Here is a 9603-nt window from a genome sequence, read left to right as displayed (position 1 = left end):
AAAATGAATCAAGAGCAGATAAACAATTTAAACAGACCAACAACTACTAGAGAAGGAGAAGCAGTCATTAAAAGTCTCCAACTGAATAAAGCCCAGGGCCAGAAAGTTTTAGCACAGAATTCCTTTAGATCTTCAAAGAAGAGCTAATACCAATAATCCTCAAATTATTTCACAAAATAGAAACAGAAGAAACATCGCCAAATTCTATTTATGAGGCCACAGTCACTCTGATACCCAAAATACTCAAAAACTCAACAAAATTGAGAATTGCAGACCAATTTCCCTCATGAACATTTATGTAAAAATATTCAATAAAATACTCAGAAACTGAGGCTGAGCGACGAGGCCCCACTCTAGAACAGTAACTACCCCTGTGCCTCATCACCATGCCCTCCAACCTGGTCAAGAAGAAGGCAGCCAAAAAGAAGGAAGCTGCCAAAGCTCGACAGCGGCCCCAAAAGGAACATGAAGAAAATGGAGACGCTGTCACAGAACCTCAGGTGGCAGAGGAGAAAAATGAGGAGGCCAATGGCAGAGAGGTCACAGAAGTGGATTTGCTGACCAAGGAGCTAGAGGGCTTTGAGATGAAGAAAACTGCTGCTCGCGCTGTCACCGGCATCCTGGCCTCTCACCCCAACAGTACTGACGTCCACATCATCAACCTCTCACTCACCTTTCACGGTCAAGAGCTGCTCAGTGACACCAAACTAGAACTAAACTCGGGCTGTCATTATGGCCTCATTGGCCTAAATGGAATTGGAAAGTCCATGCTACTCTTTGCCATTGGGAAGCGCAAAGTGCCCATCCCTGAGATGATGACATCTACCATCTGACTCGTGAGATGCCTCCTAACGAGAAAACACCCTTGCAGTGTGTGATGGAGGTGGACACAGAGCGGGCCATGCTGGAGAGGGAAGCTGAGCGCTTAGTTCATGAGGATGCAGAGTGTGAGAAGTGGAGCTCATAGTGGAGCTCTATGAGCGGCTGGAAGAGCTGGACGCCGACAAAGCTGAGATGAGGGCCTCCAGAATCTTACATGGATTGGGTTTCACACCTGACATGCAGCGGAAGAAGCTGAAAGACTTCAGTGGTGGCTGGCGGATGCGAGTTGCTCTTGCCAGAGCTTTCTTTATTCGGTCCTTCATGCTGCTTCTGGATGAACCCACCAACCACCTGGATCTGGATGCTTGTGTGTGGCTGTAAGAGGAACTTAAGACTTTCAAGTGCATCCTGGTCCTCGTGTCCCATTCCCGGGACTTTCTGAATGGGGTCTGTACCAATATCATCCACATGCACAACAAGAAACTGAAGTATTGCATGGGTAATTATGATCAGTATGTGAAGACACGGCTGGAGCTGGAGGAGAACCAGATGAAGAGGTTTCACTGGGAGCAGGACCAGATTGCACACACGAAGAACCGCATTGCCAGGTTTGGCTATGGCAGTGCCAAGCTGGCCCGGCAGGCTCAAAGCAAAGAGAAAACGCTACAGAAAATGATGGCATCGGGACTGACTGGAAGAGTTGTGAGTGACAAGACGCTGTCATTTTATTTCCCACCATGTGGTAAAATCCCACCACCTGCCATTATGGTGCAGAACGTGAGCTTCAAGTATACAAAAAACGGGCCTTGCATCTACAATAATCTAGAGTTTGGCATTGACCTTGACACAAGAGTGGCTCTGCTAGGACTCAATGGTGCAGGGAAGTCTACTCTGTTGAAGCTGCTAACTGGAGAGCTTCTACCCACAGATGGAATGATCCGGAAGCACTCTCATGTCAAGATAGGACGTTACCATCAGCACTTACAGGAGCAGCTGGACCTGGACCTTTCACCATTGGAGTATATGATAAAGTGCTACCCAGAGATCAAGGAGAAGGAGGAGATGAGGAAGATCATTGGGAGATACGGCCTCACTGGGAAACAGCAGGTGAGCCCAATCAGGAACCTGTCAGATGGGCAAAAGTGCCGAGTGTATCTGACCTGGCTGGCCTGGCAGAACCCTCACATGCTGTTTCTGGACAAGCCTACCAATCACCTGGACATCGAGACCATTAATGCACTGGCAGATGCTACCAATGGGTTTAAGGGTGTTAAGATGTTAGTCAGCCACGACTTCAGACTCATCCAGCAGGTTGCACAGGAGATTTGGGTCTGTGAGAAGCAGACAATCACTAAGTGGCCTGGAAACATCCTGGCCTACAAGGAGCACCTCAAATCCAAGCTGGTAGATGAGAAGCCCCAGCTCACCGAGAGGACTCACAACGTGTGAGCCCTCAACCAGGCTTGGGTCAGGAATGCTACCTGGAGAATGCCACCAGTTGACACCTACCCAGCCACTCTGGACAGGACCCTGGGGCTGTACTCCCGCATGGCTGCAATACTGCCACAGCCTCTCCCCTCAGCCTGCCTTTGCTGCATCTTATCTCCAGCTGTCCGTTTCCCTTCTTCCTTCCATCTGGATCTGTGTCTGGACTTGGCTGACTGTTCCCTCCAGACCCTCACTGGCTACCTTGTCCTGAGAGATGCAGCCAGGGGTCCCTGGGTTAACCCAAGGCGCAAGCCTGGGTCTGGCCCTGGAAGAATTCAAGAGCCTTGTTTTATGGGTTTTGGTGATGTTGGGGGAATACTGCCAGCCCATCATCCCCATTTCTTTTTGCTTCTGGTTTGAGCCCTGGGCCAGGGCTGTAGTCCTGGTCGATATTTTAATAATTATATAACTGTAGATCTGTGTGTCATCTACAAAGTGTCCAATAAAGAGGAAGCCACAGTCCCTCCCCCCCAAAAAACTCACAAACTGAATTAAAAAACACATCACAAGGATTATCCACCATTTTCAAGTATGTGTCATCCCAGAGATGCAGGGCTGGTTCAACATATGAAAATCTGTCAATGTAATCTACCATACAAACAAACTGAAAGAAAAAAACAGATCATCATCTCATTAGATGCTGAAAAAGGCTTTAATAAAATCCAACACCCCTTCATGAAAAAGTCATAGAGAGATCAGGGATACAAGGAACATACCTAAATATAATAAGAATATATACAGCAAACTGATAGTCATCATCAAATTAAATGTATAAACTCAAAGAGATTCCACTAAAATCAGGAACAAGAAAAGGCTGTCCACTCTCTCCACATCTATTCAATATTGTACTTTAATTTCTAGCTAAAGCAGTAAGACAACAAAAGGAGATCAAAGAGATATAAATTGGAAAGGAAGAAGTCAAAATATCACTATTTGCATAAGACATGATAGTTATATGTTGTGTGACCCCCAAAATTCTACCAAGGAGTTCTCACAGCTGATAAAGACCTTCAGCAAAGTGGCTGGATCCAGATTGACTAAAAAAAAATCAGTAGCCTTCCTATACACAAATGATATACAGGCCTAGAAAAGCGAACACCACCCTTCACAATAGCCACAATAATATAAAATATCTTGATATAACTCTAATTAAGCAAGTGAAAGATCTGTACGACTGGAACTTCAAGTCTTTGAAGAAAGAAATTGGAGAAGGTATTGGAAGATGGAAGATCTCCCATGCTCATGGATCAGTAGAATTATCATAGTAAAAATGATTATCTTACCAAAACAATCTACAAATTCAATGCAATCCCCATCTCCCCATCAAAATCCCAACACAATTCTTTGTGGGTCTTGAAAGAACAATATTCAACTTCATATGAAGAAACAAAAAGCTCAGGATAGCAAAAAATAATCCTATACAAAAAAAACTTCCAGAGATATCACCATATCACCAAAGGTTTCAAGCTCTACTACAGAGATATAGTAGTATAAAGAGCATGGTATTGGCATAAAAACAGGCAGCTCGATCCATGAAATTGAATCAAAGACACACAAGTAAATTCACATACCTATGAACACTTGATTTTTTACAAGGAAGCCAAAATTATATAATGGAAAAAAAGAAACCATCTTCAAATAATGGTGCTGGCATAATTGGATGTCTGAATGTAGAATATGCAAATAGATTCTCCTTACACTAAACTCAAGTCCAAGCGGATCAAACACCTCCACATAAATCCAGACACACTGAACCTGATAAAAGAGAAAGTGGGAAATAGCCTTGAATGCACAGGAGACAACATCCTGAATAAAATACTAGTAGTACAGACACTAAGATCAGCAATTAAAATGGGATCTCATGAAACTGAAAATTTTCTGTAAGGCAAAGGACACTGTAATAAGGCAAAACAGCATCCTACTAAATAGGAAAAGATCTTCACCAACCTCACATCTAACAGAGGGCTGATTTCCAAAATATATAAAGAACTCAAGAAACTAGAGGTTGTACAATTAATTAAAAACTCAGAGATAGATATTGGGGTTCAATCTAAAGACCAAAAAAGCAAAGCCACTTGCTCTTACCTCTACTTCAGTCTGAAAATGATGATCCTGCCTCCAGGAAACCTCAGAATGAGACTAGGACTGAGAGCTGTCTCCTCTCGTTTTATAAACCTCTCTAGTTCTGGGATTAAAGGCGTGCACCACTACCACCTGGTTTCTATGGCAAACTGTAGTGGTTACTGTGTTTAAACGTGTGTGTGTCATTGTTGCCTGGTCTGTAAGGCTAGCCAGTGTGGCCGTTTTACTTTTCTAATTCTCAGGCAAGCTTTATTTATTAAAATACAAGTGAAATTACACTACAACTAGACATGAACAAAAAAAGAAATAATCTAATTAAAAATGGGATACAGTTCTAAACAGAGAATTCTCAACAGAGGAATCTCAAATGACTGAGAAACACTAAAAGAAATGTTTGGCATCCTTAGTCATCAGGTAAATACAAATCAAAATGACTCTAAGATTCCATCTTACACCTGCCAGAATGGCTAAGGTCAAAAACACAAGTGACAATTTATGCTGGAGAGGATGTGAAACAAGAGGAAAACTCCTCCACTGTTGGTGGAATGTAAACTTGTACAGCCTCTTTGGAAACCAATATGGCAGTTTCTCAGAAAATCTGGAACCAACCTACTTCAAAACCCAGCAATACCTCTCTTGGGCATATACCCAAAGGATGCTCAATCATACCACAAGGACACCTGCTCTACTATGTTCACTGAAGCATCATTCTTAATAGCCAGATCCTGGAAACAACTTAGATGCCCCTCAACTGAAGAATGGATAAATAAACACATTTACACAATAGAATATTACTTACCTGTTAAAATCAATGACATCATGAAATTTGCAGGCAAATGGATGAAACTAGAAAAATAATCCTGAGTAAGGTAACCCAGACCCAGAAAGACAAACATGTTATATACCCACTCTGTAAGTGGATTTTAGCTGTACAGTGGAGGATAACCATACTACATACAATCCATAGAACAAGATTGACTAGGCAACAAGGAGGGATCGAGGAGGGGGGTGTTTGGATCTTCCTGGGAAAGAAAAATAGAAGAGATATTGTGGGTGGACTGGGGGTTAATGGGGATGGGAACTTGAAGGATCGACTTGGCATGTGGTTGGAGGGGGAGAGTACTGAAAGAGATGACTGGAAAGGGGAGCATTTGGAGATCAGGTAGAAGCCTGATGCAAGGGAAACTCCCAGGAATCTGCAAGGATGACACCAGCCAAGGCTCCTAGCAATAACAGAGATGTTGACTGAACTGGCCATCTCCTATGACCAGGAAAGACTAATGTAGGGATTGGGACACCAAACCAGCCCCATAGCCTTTGACCTACAGTCTGTCCTGCCTATGGGATATGCTGGGATAGTGGTGGTGCTGAGATTGTGGGAGTGGTCAACCAATGACTGAGACCCATGCCTCCGAAGCGAAGCCACCCCTGACACTGCCTGGAAGTGTCATTCTGGAGGCATGGGTCTCACTCTGGGGGCTGGATGACCCAGAAACTTAGGATATAACTAAACATGAATGAAAAAAATGTCAATGTAATGATGCCTAACTATATTCTCATAGATTGGTGCCTACCTCAATTGTTATCAGAGAGGCGTCATTTAGCAACTGATAGAAACAGATGAAGACCCACAGTCAAAACATTAGGCAAGCCTCAGGGAATTCTGAGGAAGAGAGAGAAGTAGGATTGTAGGATCCAGAGGGGTCAAAGACATAACAAGGAAACTCACAGAAACAACTAGCCTGAACCCATAGGAGCTCACAGAGACTGACCAGATCATCCGGGAGCCTCCATAGAACTGACCTCTACATATATGTGACAGTTGTGTAGCTTAGTCTACTGTGGGACTCCTAGAGTGAAAGCAGGGACTGACCCTAATACTTTGGCTGGCTTTTGGGAACCTTTTCTTCATACCAGGTTGCCTTACCCCTCCTAAATACAAGGTGAGGTGCTTAGTCCTACCACAACTCGATATGCCATGTTTTGTTGATATCCAGGGAAGACCTGCCTCTTTCTGAACAGAAACAGATAAATAGTTAGGGGATGGACTACTTAGTTAGAGGTCGGGGAGGGAATGGGAGGAGAGGAGGGAGGGGAAATTGTGGTTGGGGATATAAATAAATGAATTTAATTTAAATAAATGTCTGTCTCCTACAGTATACTCAAATGATCTGCTTTCTCAGGTGTTATGCATTAATTAAACCAAATAGAATATCAGACATTTTGAGTAATCTTTATTTGAACATGTGAAATTTTACCATAATCGTGATATTTTTGTTCAGCCCAGCACTTAAGTGGTTTCATACATCATTCAATAAATAGGAATAGGAGTTAGTGAGATATCTCAGGAGGTAAAGGCACTTGCTACCAAGTCTGACCATCTGAGTTTGATCCCTGTGACCCACATGGTGGAGGGACAGAAACGATACCTCTGGTTGTTCTCTAACCTCTGTATGCACACAATGGCATTGACATATGCACACTTGCACATAGTAAATAAATGAATAAATCTAAAAATGGTGAATAGGCGATGAGTAAGAAGGGAATTTGCCTACTTTCTTATTACATGAAATAAAGAATATCATTATAATATAATAGTACTATCTTCTGAACAGGGCCAAAGGAAGATATCATGTGTCATCAGTCTAATAACTAATGGTAGTATGCCACACTCCATTTTTTTGAAAGCAGAACTTTCTCACTGAAAATATTGCATTAACAGTGGAAACATAAATGACTCGATGTGGAAAATCAATTACTTAAAGTCTATTAATTATTTCAAGCTGTCTAAAATAACAGACAGGTCAAGGTTAAAATGGTCATTTATATTTTCTTCTAATTCGAGTCCCAAGTTCAAAGACATGTTTGCATCTATGAGCCAAGACTAGAATTTAATTTGGCTGAGCCTGACAATAAAGTGACAAATTAGCAATCAGTTCATTCTGTACAAAGAGAAATATATTCTAAATGTATATACTGGGAACTAGCAAATTATATCAATATCTTAATTTTCATATTTATAGTACAAACCATTCAGTAGAAGGCATAATTCCTTAAGGATTTATTAAGTACTTATTATCCCAAGAGAATTAATTATTCCATGTTAATCTGCATAAAGTATAAATGCTCATCTCAGTTCTATAAAAATAAGCCCCCTATGACTCAAAAGATGATTTCAAAGGTACCTTCTAAACCAGAAAAAGTCGTAGTTTAGGCAGTATTTTTCTCTCTTTTAATAAAAAGTCATCTAGTAACCCTTAAGTTGACTTCATGCTAAATACTTCAAGGTTAGATTAATTCATCAATAAAACAAAGAGGAAAGAACATTTCTTAATTCCACACTAGAAGAAAATACTTTATCATATAATAGAGCACAGTCAAGTATAAATCTGTGACTGTATAACTGCTCCCTCATTAATATATTATGCAAATTCCTCCATGACATTCAAATTGCACTCTAAACTCCAATAAAAAAACACATAAGTACTGGATCAAACTGTACTGTGAAAGGAAAAATTATAACAAAATGTTTTTAGTCCTAAATATTTAGCTTAGGACAATGAGCAGAGTAGGACGCATTTCATCAAAATGTCACCATTTAACAGTACTATAGAAAAATGTTATTTAAAAGTAATAAATGAGTTCTGTGATATGATTTCAGCCATTCTGTTAAAAGGCATCAGCCAACATGTAAGAGCAATTCCACAATCCTGAAGCCTACAGAATCAATTACTCTGGGCATATCTTTTCAAGTGACTTACTAATTCCCCTTAACATTGCAAACATAATCTTATCATAGTACAAGAACTCCAACGTATTTCAGTGTTTCTGGAACTGACTAAAAATGAAAAGGCATCAAAGGAAAATGCATTATATACTTATTATAGCTCAAAAATTTGGTTCCTAACATGTGAGATAATTCTCTACTATTTAGCTGTCTGCCTTCCAGTACATTCTATTAGATTTTAACTTCTAGGATCTTATTGTACTTTGGGCAATTATAGGTGAAATACAGTCTGAAGAAAAGCAGCATATGATTATGCTTAAAATTCACACAAAATTGGCATTTTTACTACTATATTCAAATAACATTTTTAAATGTGAATTAATAAAATATATTCCCCTTTTAAAATACAGTAATATGATGTGAATTTTTTTGTTAAGCAACAGCTTTGTAGAAATGTTTGGCTAGCCTTATTAAAGATCTTTTATTACCTTGTATTAATAAAAGAGAGAATTTAATAAGAAAAATTGGTACTTTTGAAGATGGAACAATGTAAATTTATTTCTTTAAAAATTTTACCCCAGAAGAACACCTGTGAATCAATGTTCTGCAACAGTGGAACAAAGTTGTTCAAATAGAGCTCTGTCCAACTGAACCATTCATACTACAGCACAGACCTTGAAAGACACCCATAAGTCAAAGTTTAAAATTATTTTAACATAGATGTGCTTTATAGCTGTGTCTTCAAGAAATGCCTTTCCTTCCCCCAAACAATCAATTAATTAAAATGTTGACTCTATGAAGCTTTCCTTTCCCATCAGCTCTTCAGTTCAAAATCCTATCATAGTTGACATGAACCTTAAGACTCCTACAGATGGACATGCTCTCTTGCATCACTAACCTGTGCCACCGATAAACATAGAACCCCATGGATGCTCAAGTCTCAGCACAGGATTGCTACAGCCCAGTTATACCTTATCTCCATGTTTTTCATTTCAGTAGCACTGTTGCAGCAAAACCATGTTTACACAGAATTACACACCCAAGAGTTTAATGAGTAATCAACATTTGTCACAGAAATTAACTAGTAAGCCATCTCTTTCCCAAACTTTGATCTTTGTCTTACACTCCTCCCAAAGCATCCAGGAGTTCATTTCTCCCCATGGGTTTATTGTTCTTTGTAGACATATCGACTTCCATTATATTTGTTACAAGTAGGCATCTCATTCATACTTCTTGGAGTTTTGGTGGTGTTGTTTCCTACTGTTCTCAAAAAATAAGTTTTTGAACAATTTCAGGCACAAATTTCTAAGCCACACAACAGTCCAGAAGTGTGAGCACATGGAAGCCATTATGGAGTCAGTGCAATAGCTAACAGTGCATGTGTGCTAAACTGCACACTCCCAGGACACAGAAGGAAAGTCAGGTCCCTCCAGGGTTGTGGCTTTACCCTCTAATAGAGTTTCAATTCTTCTCACCTGCCCTGA

The 9603-nt window shown here is 40.3% G+C and overlaps 1 pseudogene; it reads left to right on the top strand.

Moving 5' to 3' along the window:
- The first annotated feature begins 332 nt into the window (after positions 1-332).
- Positions 333-2271, top strand: LOC125404602 (ATP-binding cassette sub-family F member 2 pseudogene; annotated as a pseudogene).
- Positions 2272-9603: the final 7332 nt, after the last annotated feature.

Source organism: Myodes glareolus, chromosome X, assembly GCF_982192425.1.
Source record: "Myodes glareolus chromosome X, mMyoGla1.1, whole genome shotgun sequence".
NCBI lineage: Eukaryota > Metazoa > Chordata > Mammalia > Rodentia > Cricetidae > Myodes > Myodes glareolus.
The sequence above is the reverse complement of the archived record's forward strand: the minus strand, read 5'-3'. Positions and strand labels throughout refer to the sequence as shown.